The sequence below is a fragment of the Neolamprologus multifasciatus genome, chromosome 4 (genome assembly GCF_963576455.1).
Source record: "Neolamprologus multifasciatus chromosome 4, fNeoMul1.2, whole genome shotgun sequence".
Classification (NCBI taxonomy): Eukaryota; Metazoa; Chordata; class Actinopteri; order Cichliformes; family Cichlidae; genus Neolamprologus; species Neolamprologus multifasciatus.
Window position 1 is genome coordinate 16,701,652 of NC_140442.1, and position 18,255 is coordinate 16,719,906.

The 18,255-nt window shown below is 38.7% G+C and overlaps 1 long non-coding RNA gene across 1 annotated transcript in view; it reads left to right on the forward strand.

The window, feature by feature from the left end:
• The window catches only part of LOC146520165 (uncharacterized), a 54,487-nt gene extending 36,495 nt beyond the window's left edge, over positions 1-17,992 (forward strand). Inside the window, exon 2 of the long non-coding RNA XR_014873741.1 lies at positions 17,871-17,992. This is a non-coding gene — a long non-coding RNA (uncharacterized LOC146520165). The remainder of the gene's footprint in view (positions 1-17,870) is intronic.
• Positions 17,993-18,255: the final 263 nt, after the last annotated feature.

Sequence of the window (18,255 nt, forward strand, 5' to 3'; positions counted from 1 at the left end):
GTAATGCTGTTTAGTCAGCTATTTTCAATTAAAATATTTATTTAAATAAATATTTAAATAAATAGTAATAGAATAGGGGTCTACTACTATTAAAGGTTGATATGTCATATGGGAGAATGAGATTGAGAACATTATTGGAATGGTGAGTTGACTTATTTGCATTTTGAGAGAAGCCAGTTGGGTCTAATAATGAATTTAGTGCACTGTTGTGACTGCCATGCACATCAGAATCCCTTTTATTATCAGAACTAAGTACCACATCACACAAAATCTCTTAGAATTAAAATAAAACTTTAAAAAATCAATGCCATTTATCATCCTCCTCAGCTTGTGCTTTGAGGATTCAACTCCTGCTTTCAGCTACTTCCTTTAGGGGTCACCACAGCAGGGGTCATCTGCCTCTATTTCACCCTTTCACTAGCATCCTCCTCTGCCACACCAACCATCTGCATGCCCTCCTTCTTACATCCATGAAACTTCTTTTTTCCTTTTTCCTGGCAGCTCGATGTTCAACATCCACTGTGCCTTATATTCACTATTCCTCCTCCTGTACTTGGCTTTGAGGGTTCGGGTCAGTATAAATCAGGAGGTCACGCTTTTTCATTTTCTTTTGAAGACCACATGTACTCAAAACATCAGAGTTTTCATGGCACGATAAATAGTTAAAAAGCTGTTGATTTATTTTTCATTGACTCGTTTTTGCCCCAGAACCTTCTCCAGTCTTGGTGTGGATGTTTCTGTATTACTTCTAGTTTTTTGTCAAATTATCTGTGAGTCACATTGAGGCTATAGTGATTAACACCGTCACCTCACAGTGAGGTTGTTGGTTTGAACCCTGACTGGGGTTTTCCTGTTTGAGGTTGCATGTTCTCTCTGTGCCCATGTCAAGTCAACTAGTAATACCAAACTGGCTGTGGATGTGAGATTTAAAAGAAATTGCTTAAAATGTTTAGAGTAAAGCATTGTATCAGTGTGTGGTTAAATGATAAAACTACATTTTAATCAAAACTCCATTTAATAAAGAAGTTACCTCATACTTCCATTGCTTGTGTTCCTTGATTATCCATTAAAATTTCTCTGAACATCAAGAGTGTGAGACATCAACAGCAGCTCTATGGGACTATAATAGCAATATATTCTTGATTATCACTTGCACTATATTTTCTCAGTGATACTCTGCACACAGAGAGCTCGTCTACTTTGTCATGCCTATTGTTTACCAGCCCTTGCATTTTAAATGTAAAAAGTTCTGTGATGAGCAAGTTCTTCCGGAGCTGCATTGGCAGAAAGAAGTGGGCGGTGTGCCCTTTGAATTTAATTTATTCTAGACATTTAGCTCTTATCATAAAATTGATATGCCACTGTCAGATTTCTTAAAATATGCATTGTTCTGTTTTGTAAGAAACGTATACAAAGAGAAATCACACATTCATATCTGGCACAGTAAATGTAATCCTGAAAACCAACAAAACATAAAGCATGCTATAAATTTAACACCTATTTCAGGGAAACTGGAAGAAACATTGCTATCTGTGCACCTGCTGAGAGCTGACTTCTCATAAAAGTGGAAAATGTGAGGTCAAGCAGTTACTGTTCACAGTTAGTTTATTTACCATTAACAGTACATAACTCATTAACAGTAACCAGAGGAGGCAGCTGGGTCCACATGCCTACAGCTGTTCTTGAGTTTCAAAGTCAAACACATAAAAGCTATGTAAAGGCCCAGCCAGGATGTTTTAAGCATATAAATCAAGGTCCAGTCTACTCACATAACTAAAATGTAAAATAGATTTTTTTTATGCAGTTGTCCATTCATCGCAAGTGAAACACGATAGATCTCCTTTACTTGTCTTTTATCAGAGAGAATGTATAAATTAGATTTTTCTGAGTAGGCGGAGACTCTATGTGCTAAAAGAGTTTTCCCCTGAAGCACTGCGTGTCTGTAACAGTCACACCCAAAATACATGAAAACTGATTCAGCTGAACTAAATATTACATTTCCTATACTGTAACCAGAAGACGTTTATTACATTTTGTATCCTGATGTGTTTCTTTCCTCAATGAGAAGTGCAAAAAGGTTTTAGATGCAACCTTTCACTTCAGTGTTTGTGTGTGTTTTCAAAAAATGTTAAAGTGTGAGTGTTGTCCAATATCACAAGCTGTTTTCCTCTCCTAGTGCCATTAGCATTTCATACTCGCTGTGGATACCTTTTGATCCCAAATTGAATTGACTGTGATCATCCCACAGAACACAGGCCCTTTATTAGGCACACGAGCTGTGCAGATTGCAATCCTGTTTTTAAATAAGATTAAAAAACAGAGACTGAACACAAAACTAAAATTTGTGCAACCATAAAGGAAGGTTGGTGCAAAACAATTTTGGCTTCACTAGAAGCTCATTTTTGTATTTTTTTTCTCTTCTTTGCACAGCTTTATAATAATAAGGTAAACATGTATTTTCTCAGAGGAATACGGGGGATAATCAGATTCTGGAATCACCGACTCCCTGATCTCCTGTGTTTCTGTCGCAGTATGTGGTTGCATTAACGAGGACATAACAAGTTTGGATCTTGCAGCTGAGAAGAGCCATCTGAAATTACATCAAAACCACACATGCACATATATTCACTCCTAATGTCTAAAATTATTTCCTCAGAAGCTGCTTTATGAGAACACACACACTCAAACAGATGTACACCGAGGGGGTGTGCATGACTCATTCCGTGTTCATTAGCAAGGAATAGAAAAATGCATCACCAGCACTAGCTGAAGACTGGATGTGTAGCGTTAGATGCATGTTTACTTAATGATTACATTTCTAAAGTGTAACATTGCACCCCTTGTTGAAAGTTGAGGTGCTCCGTTTCCTTACAATCACACAAAGAAAGGGAGGTGTGGTGTGTTGCCTTCATTTTATACATTCTAAGATCTGTTATATGAGTGTGGACTTGATACATACTGCCAAAGAAAAATGAAAAGAACACTTTGAAAACACATCAGATCTCAATGGGGGGAAAAACATCACGCTGCATATCTGATATTGACTGGATAATGTGTTAGGAATGAAATGCTGCAACATCGCTTGATGGAAATGAATGTTATCAACCTGCAGAGGGAGAATTCAACGACATCTCAAAAATCAAAGTGAAAAAATGATGCAGCAACCTAATCCATTTTGCTGAAATTTCATAGCAGCAGGTCAAAATGGTACTGGAGATTGTAGAGCGCATGCGTGCATGCCTGACAACATGGGAGCATGCTCCTAATGAGACCGCAGATGGTGTCCTGAAATTCTTCCATATCCAGACCGGAGCATCACTGAGGTCCTGTACAGTGGTCTTCTATTGGATTTAGCTCAGGTCAGCGCAGAACCAGTAATAATATCGGTGTCTTCATATTCTCAGCACATGACGACAACCATTGTCATGCACCACGAGAAAATCAGGACCCACTCCACCAGCATAGTGTGTGACATTTCATCCTGATAACTAATGGCAGTCAAGGTGCTGTTGCCTCAAGAGGTCCTTCCATGGATATATCTGCCAAGACCATCAATGACCCACCACCAAACCAGTTATAGGCAACCCCAGAAAGTTGCTTCCGTTTTTCTGTGGACGCATTTAGTCAGTCATCGAAGTGACTCCTTCAGTCTCAGCTGACTGCCGGTTTCCCCAACCTTAAAAACAGCACATTTGCTTAATGACCAAAAGTCGCACCACTAACTAACAATAGGCCGCGAGGTCAGTTTTATGATCATTAATATGAATATGAAAACTGTCATGAACATTGATCAGTAGCCATAAGTACATGTATATATCATGACAATCCTTCTGGCACTTAACAGCATACTATATTACTTGATTTTTAACAGAGGACCAGATTCTTGGGGTAGATCAATTTTCAGTGCAGTTTGTTTTGGGGTTTGAAAGCCACAGAGACGCGGTGTTTAGAGAAAATGTCAGCTGACACATAAGGGATCACTAAGTTTTTTTGCTAAGGCTGCAGTCTTTTCTTCTGGATCGCCTGGAGTTTTCTTTAGGTGCCTTCCCAGCTTTGACAAATGTCCAGGTGGGATAACCACATTTACTCAGGGCCTTCTTGATATGTTCTTCTGCTTCCCTGGCCGCTGTGTCTGTGGAGAGGGTGTTCGCTCTGTGTTGTAGTTCCTGATGACACCCAGTTTGTGCTCAAGTGGATGATGAGAGTCAAACCTTAAAAATACTGATCCGTATGCGTTGGCTCATGGTACACATCGTCTTTTATATGTCCCTCATGTCACTGTCACTTTTGTCACTTTTCATATCCTCCCTGGGGAACTTGATGTGTTTGTAAACCAGGGATAATGTGATCAGTGAATTTTGGTACATCCTGAGATTTGAGGCCATGTCCAGATGAACAAAACCAGCTTTCTGGGATTTCCTTACCCATGATCATAGAGCATGCGTCAACACAAAATGTTACAGGCAGCATATCATTCTCCACAGCTTCTCCAGGTGTTTTCATATCTGTCACATCGCTCAGCACGAGACTGCTCTCGTCTGTAAAAAGTACAGGGCATCAGTGGTGGACCTGCCATTTCTGGTATTCTATAGCAAAAGCCAGTCGGGCTTCATGGTGCCGGTCAGTGAGCACAGGCACAGTGAGGTTTCTTTGTGTTTTAATGATCATTACTACATTAATAAATTCAGCAGTTAACAACCAACCAGACCACTTGTGTTTTAAGTGCTTCATATAGACATTTACTTTGGTTTAGCTTGTAATGAACTGCTGGCATCTGGGGTTTGAGCACATGGTTTTGCAGGTTTTCTCAATTTCTCAACAAAATTCTCAGCACAGAACTTAAAAGTCAGACATGTCAATAAGCCAATGAAATATGACCACATATAATGTCATTGTTAATATAGGTAATGTTGACCTGCACTCTATTAAAAAGAGAACTTGGCCTAAACATTCAGTATAACAGCTGCTTGGGCTTTTATACTGGACCAGAAACTAGATGTGTTGGAATTAAAAAAAACCAATGACCACATGACACACTGGATTTAAAGGTTTTGAGGTGTGTTTTTGTAGGAGAGATTTAAATTTAAGAGGTCTTGTGTCATGGCAGCATCTTTTTCTTATGATGCAGATAAATCAGTGCCACTGCCGCTCACAGACTGTATATCCACAGCATCATCTTAATAATTAAACTTCAAAATAACTGTCAGAAATGCGGATGCATTCATCCCTGATGGGTATAAATATATTGAAAAATATTGGTATTTAAATCTTTTCAGTGGAATAGATGTGAGGTTAGATTCTGCAGGATAAATGCCTGTTGTTTATTTTGTGACATTTCAGTGTCTAGCTGAATATCAAGCCTTTTATTGAACAGCCCGCATAAAAACCGGTGTCATGAAACACTGAACATACACAGACAAAACAAACACACCATCAGCTAACCTAGAACACCTTATCAGCTTTTGTTAATTAAAAGCAGAGCAATAAATTTTCCACGCTTTGTCCTCCCCAGGAGTAAAATACTTCCTGGAATAATGACTCAAAATACAAATCACTTAACATGCTACTTAGTGGTGTTAGTGTATGTGTGTTTGTTAGCATGTGTTAATGTGAAAAATTGTGTATGTGTTATTGATTCACATTCGCTGTCTTTTGAACTTCTGCTTCCTGTTTTCAAGCAGATGAAAGAAATAGCTGTTGGCCAAGATGAATGAGATTATAAATCTCTATGTTTCTCTAAAAGCTGCACTGCAGTGTAAACCTGAGGGAAACATGACCACTTCATTTTCATCATTAAAGGCAGAAATTCACATATTTATCCTGTGGACTCTTTTGAGATAACAGTCAGAGGTGTTTGCTAATGTTATTACATATAGTTCAGTGCAATATTGTAAGGAAATTTAAGGCCTACGGCATTTCAATATTTATTTTTCTGATCCAATAACAGACGATTTTAAATAATTCTATATTTTCTTAACAGTTGTTTAACAGGAATGAATGAGACTGAAAATGATCCCAAATTAAATGGTTGTGGGGGTCAGAGTATTTATTTATTTATTAGCAATTGTGATGGAAAGGTTGACAGATGAAGTCAGGCAGGAGTCTTTGGGGACGTTAATTGTTAATTAACAGCACTGTGAATTGTAGTGAAAGTAAGGAGTAGGTAGAAGAGAGCCTGGACATATGGAGGTATGCTCTGGAGAGACGAGGAATGAAAGTCAGAAGAAACAAGATATAATACATGTGTGTAAATGAGAGGGAGACAAGTAGAGGCAGTTAAGGTGAACAAGTTTAAATATCTGGGATCAGCTATCCAAAGCACTGGACAGTAGTGGTGAGTGATACTGCAAATGTTATAATCCATCCAATACTGAATAAATAAAGGGCCATTACTGCTGATAGAAATACTGATGCTGATCATTTGAACTCACAAAGTCAATTTATGTAGTGGAGATCAATGTGTCATGATTTATGAATCATTATCAATTTGCATATTCTGAACACATTAATGACTATAAAATAACAGATTTTTACTTTGCGCAACAATGAGTTAACACAATAAAAGAAACTTTTTGGCTTAATGTACTTTAGAAATAAACATGACAGTCAACACTGACATTTTTCCTGGTGCACGTTTGATGTATTTTTTCATTTCCAGAAATGGACATTTGTTTAGCACAATTAAGTGGACTACTTAGAGAATAGAAAGAATGTATCAATCCTATCAAGCTAGTATCAATCCGATACCATTACCAGCATTGGTATCAATACTATTGATATTTGGATCAATATGCCCATAATGGACAGTGCACAAGAGAGGTGAAGAAGAGAGTGCCGGCAGGGTGCAATGGCTGGAGACAAGTGTCAGGAGTGAGAAAGATAGCAGAAAGAGTGAAAAGGAACGTTTACAATATGGCCTGCTTTGATGTACAGTATGGTTAGGAGACAGTGGTACAAAGAAAAAGACAGGAGGAAGAGCTGGGGGTGATATAGCTGAAGATGTTATCATTTTCACTGTGAGTTACCAGAATGGACAATGTTAGTAATGAATAGAGGGACAGCTCAGATTGAGCGGTTTGGAGACAAATTTGGACAGGCAAGGCTGAGGTGGATTGGATATGTGCAAAGGAGGAATAATGGATATATTGACAAAGGCGGTAAAGAGAAAGACCACATGAAGATTCACAGAGGTAGTGAAGGAAGACATGCATGAGGGTGGTGTGACAGAAGAGGAAGATTTAAAACTGATACTTAAACTGATCTTAGTATAAATAGCCATATCAAATAGCCTACAGTTAGGCAATGAAATGTGATGTACCGCTGTTTCACTGTGCTTAGTATATGCATACCTTTGTGCTTGAATAATGTAAGCCGTGCCTAAAATGTAAACTCTCACAAACTCTTTGATAGGTAACATATTGCTTTCAGTCTGTTGTGGTACAATGTTACACAATGGATTGTTAATTTTACCATTTTTGGACTGGCAGATGGTAGGAAACAAAAAGCAGCCAGGCTAGAGGCTACTGGAGAAGTTCTGGTTCTTACCAGGCGATTTAAGGTCCCATTGATTGGATGTGAGAATTTGTTAATCAGGGCAAGGCTGGCAACTGAAAACAACAGATGCATGTAAATTAATCTGGGATTAACTGTATTACTTCTCAGAACACATTCAGTCCAACGACTGGTCCAAGCACCATAATTATGGAACAGCAGTGAGACAGAGAGTGTGAAATCTGCCCGTGAAGGTTAGGCCAATATATCAACACACACTGGGAGTCTGACAGGTCTCTGAGCACTTTAGTTGAGTTTATTTTCCCCCTTTCATCACATTTTTTTGGCACCTCAGTTGGCTAATGTCTGACCTGGCCGGCAGGAATTTGGGATTGATAGACGACAAGCTTGTCTGGTGTCAGAGTTCTCTGCGATAAGAGAAAATTATTGCAATATAGAGAAAACCACACATTGTCCCGTTCTGAACAAGTGGCTTCTTCTATTTTATTTCTCTTTAAAATTAAATAGTCTCATCTCACTTGCAATTTTAAATGTACATGAGAGTGGTAGAAAATCTAAACTGACCGGTTTGATCTATGAAGTTCAAACCGGTCATTTCATAGGACACAGTGGATGCATATGAGATCTTATTTCTGTCAGTGAGAAATTAAATTGATGCTACTGTTTTTTTATTCTTTCTTTGTCCTTATCTACTTATATATGTTTACTATTCAGGTTTATAAATGTCATCCATGTACAGAACCAACTTTTTCCTAAAACTATGAATTTACCTGTCGTTATTGAGGTCCAGAGCTGCAAGACTATCACCCAAATTGAGTGTATGATTATAATGCACAATTGTATGTTTTCATAGGAAACTCAGTGTGAAGATGAAGGTGAGGAGGACTAATATAATTTATGAAACAGGTATGAACTCACCATTCGACACAAATATGTTTTTTCAAATGCTATGAATAAGAAAGGAAATGTGATTTATGAGCATTTTCTTTTCACTATTATAAAAAATAGAATTCCAAAGTGTGACTGACCAAGATATGAATCATTACTGCTCTCATAAAAACTGGAACTGTTATTTTAATGATTGCATAATGGCTGTGAAACATCTAATGCTGAAAAAGGAACATGAAAAGCATCAAGACATCATTTGGAAATCATTTTTATATAAATTATATATGTCATAACATTTTGATGAAAATGTGACGAATGCATCAGCAATATCTTCTTTTCTGTTACCAGTTTCATGCTAATTGCTTCAGTTAAGGTTAGGTTTAATGCAGAAACATGATAAAGTTGTAAAGCAGTTGGAGAAGTTAAATAAATCTATGATTTATATACACTTTTATGTTCAATAGGCGATATCTGGAAAAGAAAAGTGAGTTTAATGCAATGACCTCCTTCAACATGTAGCTAATGAATGGTAAGCTAATGAAGTTAGAGCTTGCAAAGCACTGCAAGCTGAAAAGAATACCGGATGACTATGAGAGAAAAGAAAAGCAAACTTTAATGATACAACAGATGATTTCAGTGAAAATTCCAAACCAACATTTAAGGTAGAATTACACAAGAATCACTCATGGGCAGAGTTGTGCCTTTGTGGCACACACACACACACACACACACACACACACACACACACACACACACACACACACACACACACACACACACACACACACACACACACACACACAAAATTTTGATTAGCTGACATGAGATTTTGTGACATTTCACAATTTTCTCATGGGTACAAATTAAATCCATGAGTGCTCCAGATAGAGTCTTGCCATATGAGTCATGAAGAGAGTCAGCCTTTCTCTGCAGTCTTAAGATTATCACCAAAATGCCTGAAGATAAATTCAATTTGAGTAAAGAATTAGTTACTAAAATAACCCCCCCAAAAAATCACACAAGTGAAGCAAACTTAATGTAAATTTAACCAACTTCTACTCAAACCATTTAGTCCAAATGTAACTTCACAGCACTATATTTCTCTGTTGGTATGCAGTCGGCAGTGCCCACTGGCAATATTTATGAGACAGAAAACAACAGATAACAGCTATTCAGGGGGTTTATAATATCTCCATCATATGAGCTCTGGGTGGAGTTACTTGTCATTATGGATGTGGCTTAGACCTCACAGGGTTATTACAGGTATATTTTGATGTGATTTCCAAAATTGCAAAAGGTTTTTTTTTGTTTTGGGGGTTTTTGTGTGATATTTGTATGATTAAAACAACCAAAATGTTTCTGGGCTTCATGAATCTAACTTTCTGAACTTCTGAACAAGTCTTCCAGCTCAGCAATGAAGAATAAAATCGTTCATGATCTCCACTGATTTTACAAAAACAAAAAAAAGAGCAGAAGTTAAACAGTGCACTTTGTAAAAAGCTTCCTACGCGAAGGACTGACATTTTAAAGCATATGGAAAGATACCATATGCAGACTCTTTAAGTCTGCGGTAAAGAACAGCCGGTTGAGCACTTTCCTCTTGACTCCATCAGAAAGAAAAGAAAGCAACCACTGAATATTCATGACCATATTCATGACAGCATAAGGTTTCTGCTGGGATGTCAGAGGGGCAGGTCACGGCTTTGAACGCACTTAACTCTGCGAGGATTCTCTTAGATAGCAGCCCACAAGAGATTTCTGTAAGAGCCCAAATTCTCTGAGCCTCCATGTTGTGCCAGAAGTCAATGATCCGTTGACCCCGGGCAGGTGGGAGGCTGCTGGGAGCCAAAGGCCAATCAAATCAATTCCACCTAGCCAAGACTGAGGTCAAAGGTCCTGTTTGTGTATGTGTGCATATGTCAATGTCAGTATTCAGTCACACAAATTAAGGGCACTGAATCTTCATAAATCCCACACCAATAGCCCATTAGCTGCATTGTATTCGCTTGTTACCATTCAGTCTCTCAGTAAAACCTTGTGAGGAATTTTTGTCCCGAAGAATCTGCTCCCTCACCCCCTCTTCTCTTTTCACTTTGTATGAGTCAAGACAACAGACTAATTGGTGCATTAAAACAGCCTGAAGCCTGAAATGAAGCAAGGCAGGGAGTACAGTCTCTGAGGCACACAAGGACTTGAAGAGAGAAAAGAGTTGAAGAGAAAAGGAAATAAGGAAGCGGAGATAATGAACAGAGACAAAAAAGACAGAAAATTGCATCCAAAACAAAAAAAGAGAGATGATAAGAAAACAAACAAGCAAGCAAGCAGAATGAAAGACACAGCCAGATTTCAAGCTTGTACAGAGATTTGTGAGTGCATGTGTTAAATTTTTCTACTTGTTGGAAACAAATTGCAGCACAGACTGAGTGTCTGAGCCAGGATCAGACACCAAAAGAAAAGATGGGGGAGGCCAGACCTTCATTTCCACCAGAACTGGCAGGAACCCCGCGTGTTGGAAATACCAGGCTCTCATATCCAGCTTGTTTGTCTACTTTTCTATTTTCATCCTCTTTTAATCAACACAGTATCTTGGCATATACATCCCATCCTTGTTGATCCTCAACTATAATTTTTGTTTTCCCCGTGACTTTATGTTGCTGTAAGTTACTCTGTGTTTTGTGGACAATGATAAATTGTTTCAAAATTAAACAGATCTGATGCATCTGCTGTTGTTTATAATTTGCGATGCCTCCACTGCACTGCACTCAAATCTTAATAGTCTATGTGTGACTGAAAGATGGGAGCCTTTGCTGTCTGAAACCACTAAACCATTTTTAAAGTGTTTGTCAGCAAGTTTAGTGGAGTCAAATTAGATTTAAAAAAAGGGCAAAGGGCGGTCAAAAATCATACTGTTCTGTCAGTCTGATCTATTTAGTGGTTTCCTACCCACTTTACTGCGCCATAAGGTAGTTTTTCTTAAGAAAAAAAGCAAATTCAAATTCAAAGGACAGACAGATAATGGGGCAAAATGACTGAGCGGCAATCGTGGTTGATTATAGTCATCCTCCTTCTTTGTAATAAAACTGATGTTCTGATGTTAGCATTTAGCTGAAAATGACAGCTGTGTTCTAGTACAGGCCTTTATCATTCAAATGTGTACTTCATACTAATTCTGTAATGTGTTTGGTATGGATTTTTGGTTGCTTTATACCTTGCATGCTTTTATTTTGAAATGTAATAACTTACTTCCAACCTACATCTCCTCTAATCAATGCAATGAATTACATCTCCCTTGTGCGGCACTTTAAAGAATGGAGACAGGAGGCCAACACAGGGGGTCACAGGCACAGCAGAGCAAAGGGGTTAGGAGCTAAATGAACATCAAGGAAATGTGGGACTGGGAAACTGTGGGGTTGCTCTTTGGAACCAGGGCTAGACATGGAGGGGGAGCCAGACCCAGCAGACCGTTTTAAAAAGACCCTAATGAGGCTAATAAAGATATATCTTTAGCAAATTCCTGGAATGGTTTCTATAGTATTTGTGTTAAGGCTGCCAGCCATGGGCACACTATATTGTTTGACTACTAATTGTGTTCTGTGCAGTTCTGGTTTTGATATTGTTTTTACTGCCTTGAGATTGTTTTGATTGATTTTTAGAGATTTAATTTGGTAAAACTCATATTTCTCTTGATTTTAGGACTTAGGACTTTGCTAATTTTTTGTTTAATTGGTACTCTGGTGATTGCAAATTCATTGGTTACAGTCCGTCTTTTAACTGCTGTCCGCCAAATGAAGGGAAGTCCTATACATAGTCCTATACACAATAGCTTGAAACATGTTTTATACTTTAGAATCCTCAAAATAGCCACTCTTTGCTTTGATAACTGCTTTGCACACTCTTGGCATTCTCTCAATGAATGTCATGAGGTAGTCACCGGCTGAGCATTTGTTGGCTCTTTTGCCTTCACTCTGCGGTGCATCTCATCCCAAAGAATCTTGATTGGGTTTTGGTCAGGTGACTGTGGAAGCCAGGCCATCTAGAGCAGCACTCCATCACTTTCCTTCTTGGTCAAACAGCCCTTACCCAGTTTGGAGGTGTGTTTGGGGGTCATTGTCCTGTTGAAAAATAAATGGTGGTCCAAGTAAACGCAAACCAGATGGGATGGCATGTCACTGCAGGATGCTGTTGTAGCCATGCTGGTTCAGTGTGACAGTGTGATCAGCAAAGGCCTCCCACACCATCCCACTTACTCCTCCATGCTTCATGGTAGAACCATACATGTAGAGATATTCCGTGTCTTTCTGCGGTGTCATTATACTGTGTCTTTGTGCAATGCAGAAAGACAGTAACAGTAATTCAAGACAAGAGCGCCAAAAGAAAAATCCCTTTATTCTTAAAGTGACCGTAAAGAAAGATAACTTGGGACATCACTTGCTCAAATGTGCTTTGCACTGAATAAAGGTGCAAGTCTGATAAAAGAACGTGCACAAGCACTGCAAAAGTTAGAACCCAATCTGATACCTGTAGCTTTATTTGAATTTCTAACTAAACTATATAGATTCCTAAACTGTAAACTCTCTCTCTCTTTCTCAAAAGTAATTCATGGTATGGAGCGTGTGTGTGTGTGTGTGTGTGTGTGTGTGTGTGTTTCAGCAAATCCTCATTTACAGGGTATCATCTAACCTTCGCCTTTTCAGGGAAAACATTAACATTTATTTACTGGCAACTTATTTTTTTTTGTACAGACTACTAAACAAGAAAACATACTCAAAAAAAGTTTTTGTCAAATATTTGCAGGTTTATGGAAACGACACCCTAGTCTGTGGATTAATTTTTGAGCATATCTTGTGGTACTGAATCCGATACATATCCGATGTTTTAGAAAGCGACTGCTGTTTGAATGGTCATGTCGCATTAAATCCGTCTTTTACGTCACTGACACAAGACACACGCCAATTATCAGCGCCCGAGAAGACATCGCGAACGCTTCCTGCCCATCCAGTGTAGATGTCAGTGAAACTGTTGGGAAGACAGCGTTGGAGAAACGTGAACATTTTATTTGTACTGTATAATCTGCAGATTCTGACAGAAATCTGCAACTATCCATTGAAGCACCGCTCCTCTAAAACAGCAATAAGGATCATTATTAGGTTATCTACATTATTATGTAAATAACAAAATAACTTAAAGCAAAATTGGGAAACGTAAAGTCCGAAGTCTTTATATTACGGGCCATCAGTCAAACAATATTGTTTGCTCTGGGTCTAAACAGAGCGCGTTGTGTGTGGCATCTTCTTTTGCGCATGCGGGCCGCTTTGAGCGTTCACGCTAGACCACGTTTGCTGTCGTATTTTATTTGTAGTGTGAACAAGCAGACAAAAAAATCGGATTTGATCAAAAAATCGGAATTGAGCATCAAGACCTGCAGTGTGAACCTAGCCTAAGTCTGTGTCCTTGCATGTGTAAGTTCCTGTTTTATTTTGTAGGTCTGTGTCTCTCGTCAGTGTTTCTAGTTTCACTCCCCTTGTCTTGTTATATCCAATTACTCCCAGCCGTGCCTCCCTCCTGTTTCCCATTTCCTGATTGCCCTGTGTGTATTTAAGCCCTGTGTTTTCTTGTGTGTGTTGCTGGTTTGTCTGTGTATCTTCCTCCGTCTTCCTGTGCATTCTCCCCGCGGTGTTCCTCCCGCATCTCTGTTTCATGTTTCAAGGATTCAGATTTGTTTTTGCTTAGCTTTTCCCAGTTTAGGTTACTCTTAGGTTTTTGTTTTGTCCACCATGTTCCTGTTTGTTATGTTAATAAAGCTCGCTCACTTCCGAAGCAGTCTGCATCTTGGGTCCTTTAACAATTCACACACGGCTTGCCCCGGCAACCCGTGACAGCATCAGACATATGAGAAGGGAAAGGGCATGTGTTGAAGGTGTAAGGGGCCTAGGTATGACGTTATTTTCTTATTACTCAGCCTTTACCTACATGGAGTCACAAGAAGCAACTGCAGGCTGCAGCATGTGAAAAATTAACCAATTCATTAGTAATATGCAGAAACCCGCATATCTGATTTAATTACTCATTAACTGAAGCTGTTGGTATGATGTTCCAGATCATGGTTACACTTACATAAACTCCACAGAAAGACTAAAGCTGACCAGGTGACTTGAATCATGAACCTTCTTCCTGTCAGGTGACAGAACTTTAACAATAATCATATTAAAAGTAATATTACATTAACATTGCCATTAAAACAACTGTAATATTAAGAATAACATTCTCACAGCAAGAACGTTAGTTGGAATTCTTAATTCATATACATTAATGAATACATGTACTTCACCTTAGTGAAGTCTGTACTTCACTAAGGTGAAGTACAGACCTTCACCTTAGTCCCTCTAGAATTTCCCATGTGAGGACAGTCTGGCAGCTGGCATCTCGGCAACTGTCTTGCATCGTCTGGCATTCACCCTGCCTGCAACAGCTGGAAGGGAGCAGACTGACAGTCACAGACAGCAAAGATCAAAGAGAAGTAAAGATAGAGGGACAGAGCCCATCTGTCAACCTAAGCAGTCACATCCTGTTCAGTGCTGTACAATGACATCTGGCCACAGCCTTCTGCTGCAGCTTGGCATAAACTCAACAAATGTTTTAAAACTGATTATTAGCAATTACCAATGCGAGGTCTAACAGTAATTCAAGACAAGAGCGCCAAAAGAAAAATCCCTTTATTCTTAAAGTGACCGTAAAGAAAGATAACTTGGGACATCACTTGCTCAAATGTGCTTTGCACTGAATAAAGGTGCAAGTCTGATAAAAGAATGTGCACAAGCACTGCAAAAGTTAGAACCCAATCTGATACCTGTAGCTTTATTTGAATTTCTAACTAAGCTATATAGATTCCTAAACTGTAAACTCTCTCTCTCTTTCTCAAAAGTAATTTATGGTATGGAGCGTGTGTGTGTGTGTGTGTGTGTGTGTGTGTGTTTCAGCAAATCCTCATTTACAGGGTATCATCTAACCTTCGCCTTTTCAGGGAAAACATTGACATTTATTTACTGGCAACCTATTGTTTTTGTACAGACTACTAAACAAGAAAACATACTCAAAAAGTTTTTGTCAAATATTTGCAGGTTTATGGAAGCGACACCCTAGTCTGTGGATTAATTTTTGAGCATATTTGCACTTCCCTACATGCAACACACACTGCTATAGTAGCCATCAACCATGCCTGCTGTGATGTAGCTGCCTCCATCTACCTGGCCTTTCCGTTGCATCTGTGTTACATGGATGTATGACAGCCCTGAAGCAGTCCACTGCCACCAAGTCGAATCACTTGACGTCTTCATGTATTTATGACTCTATTAAAAATCTGCACAAGGACAACAGGGTGGTGTTCTAGGACATTTCCATCGTCCTTCTTGTGCTCCCATCTTACTCCCTCGGTCTCTTCACAGCCTCCCCGTCATTAACTGAGATTTATGTAACCACCCGCTGATGGGAAGTAGATAAATGTGTGGTTAATGTAAAAATTAGTTGGACAATTTGTGGTCAACATGGAAATTTTCTGTCTTTTTTCATTTTTAGATGGCATGTATGTCACTTACCACTGACATTTGCTGGATGAATTATTGCAGGCTGGAGTCTGTCTTCCTTTAACCTGACATTTTAATGAACTGTCTTATGATAGCAATGAAAGGGGAATGTTTGAGGATTCATTGCATCCCAAGAACATTTATATATTTGTAAGCATTTCTGAGTAGGTTAACAACACAGAGCATATGTTAAGCTGCAGTATTCTTCACAAAAAATGTCGACAATTCTCTAAAAAAAAACGTCATGTGAAACGCTCGGCCTACGCTCAGAGAAGTTGCTGAGTTGATGACCTTTTCACACCAGAGCTAAAATATGTGAACAAAATAGTTTTCATGAGGTCAAAGCAGTTATAAATTCATGCCTCTCACATGTACACAAATACATCAGTGCAGCTTTTTGTTGCACACTGAGTTCAAATGTGCCATTTCACCTTCAGTCATGCTTAAGAAGCTGCTGAAAACAGATGTTTCAGTTAGTATTGTAAATCTAAAGCTTTTTTTTTTTTTCAGATTTCCTGCTTGAATTTATTTTAATGTCCACATCCAGCTTTCTCATTGGATACAGATAGCGCCTGCTTGAGTTGACACAAAGTATTGTCCAAAAGTCTTTATCAACCCCTCATTTCTTTATATTTTTCTTCCAAGGAGCCAAACATTCTTGTAATTTTTAAAAAGAAAAATGGACTACAGGAATACTTCTCTAAGCTTTCTGGGAGTCTTTCAAAGTTTGTCTGTACACATCAGGTACTTTTTCACTCATTTTCTGTCCTGTCCTTGTACCTCACCATTTTAAGAAGAATGAAATCTTTTAGTTTATTAATCCATTTAACACTGACCTACGAATCATTCAAGCATAAAAAAAGCACTAAACTCGTGATAAACCAGTCTTCTGTCTACACATAACTGACAGCTTAGAAAAGAAATAATTTAAATTGTATTTTTGTTACTAGCAGCCTGTCACAAAAACATATCCTTTGTTCTGATTGTTTTAGTTGAATCTTTAAAAATACCAAAGATAACACAGTTTGACAGACATAAAACAGTATTTTTCACAAACAAAAGTATTCCGTTCAAAAGAGCTATTAGAAAATATCTCACTAATGTGTGCAGTGGCTTGTTAACAAAATCTATGGAAACCAGACAAATGGAGGCCAAAAAAAGAAGTGGCAGGCCTAAAATCTATCAACAGCAGATACGCGGTGGCTGAAAATCATGTCCTTAAAAAATATCCTCACACAGGACCTGAGAGTGTCACAGTCCTGGGTCTTTAACACGTTGTGCTGAATGTTTGGACTTTCAAGTTCTGTTTTTAATGAAATTTTTTCTGTTTCATTATTGGTTTTCTTGCTTACATTTTTCATATTGTTCTTTAATATTTTCAGGCTTGAGTGTTTACTGTTACAGTTACTGTTTGTGTTATCTTGATTTATTTTTTTTAGTGTTTTCCATCTTATCCTGTCTCCTGTGTCTTTTTCCCTGTGTCCGTTCTTCTGGCTGTATTTCCTCATTTACTTATGGTTTTCACTTCTTGTTTTATTTGATAAGTCATACAGTGTCTTGTGTTTTGTTTACTTCCCTGCTGTCTCATTGTTTTAGATTATTACCTCCACCAAGGCGGTGTCGTCATTTTTATCTGTAAATTCAATAGCTCGAGGAGTTTTGAATGAATTCTCATAAAACTTTGTAGGGGTGTAGAGCGGGATTATGTTAACAATCCATTAAAATTTGGCCTACATCCACCAAGGTCTTCAAGGTCAACCTAACGATTTATTGGTCAAAAATTGACGAAAAGTTTTACAGCTTAGAAACTTTGATTCTTACAAGTGTGGTATGTTTTGTGTACATATAGAAAGGACCTAAAGGTCAAACTGATAACGATTTTGTATAGAGCTTGTTACGACCTGGCTCGAGATGACCGTAACAAGAGCGGGGTGTCCCGTGACTTCCCACGCCCAAACAGACACAGCCACAGCATCGGACTTTTAACAATGATTTATTGACAGCAATGGCACTCACGGTAGTGGGAGTGTATGATTTCGGGGTGAGCTAAGGCCAACACAACAAACAAAACACAACCTAGGCTTCGGTTCTCCTCTGACCTGTTCACGGAAAAGAAAAGAAAGGAATAACACAGTCTGACCTCCCTGGTCTAAAAACACAGGAGAAAAGAAGGCTTCCCAAAATAATCGTCAGCTCACCCCTACTTGCTCCGCACTTTACACACATGCCCGACCATTTAACCAAATAGCTATTGCCACGGCTGCTCCGTCTGGAC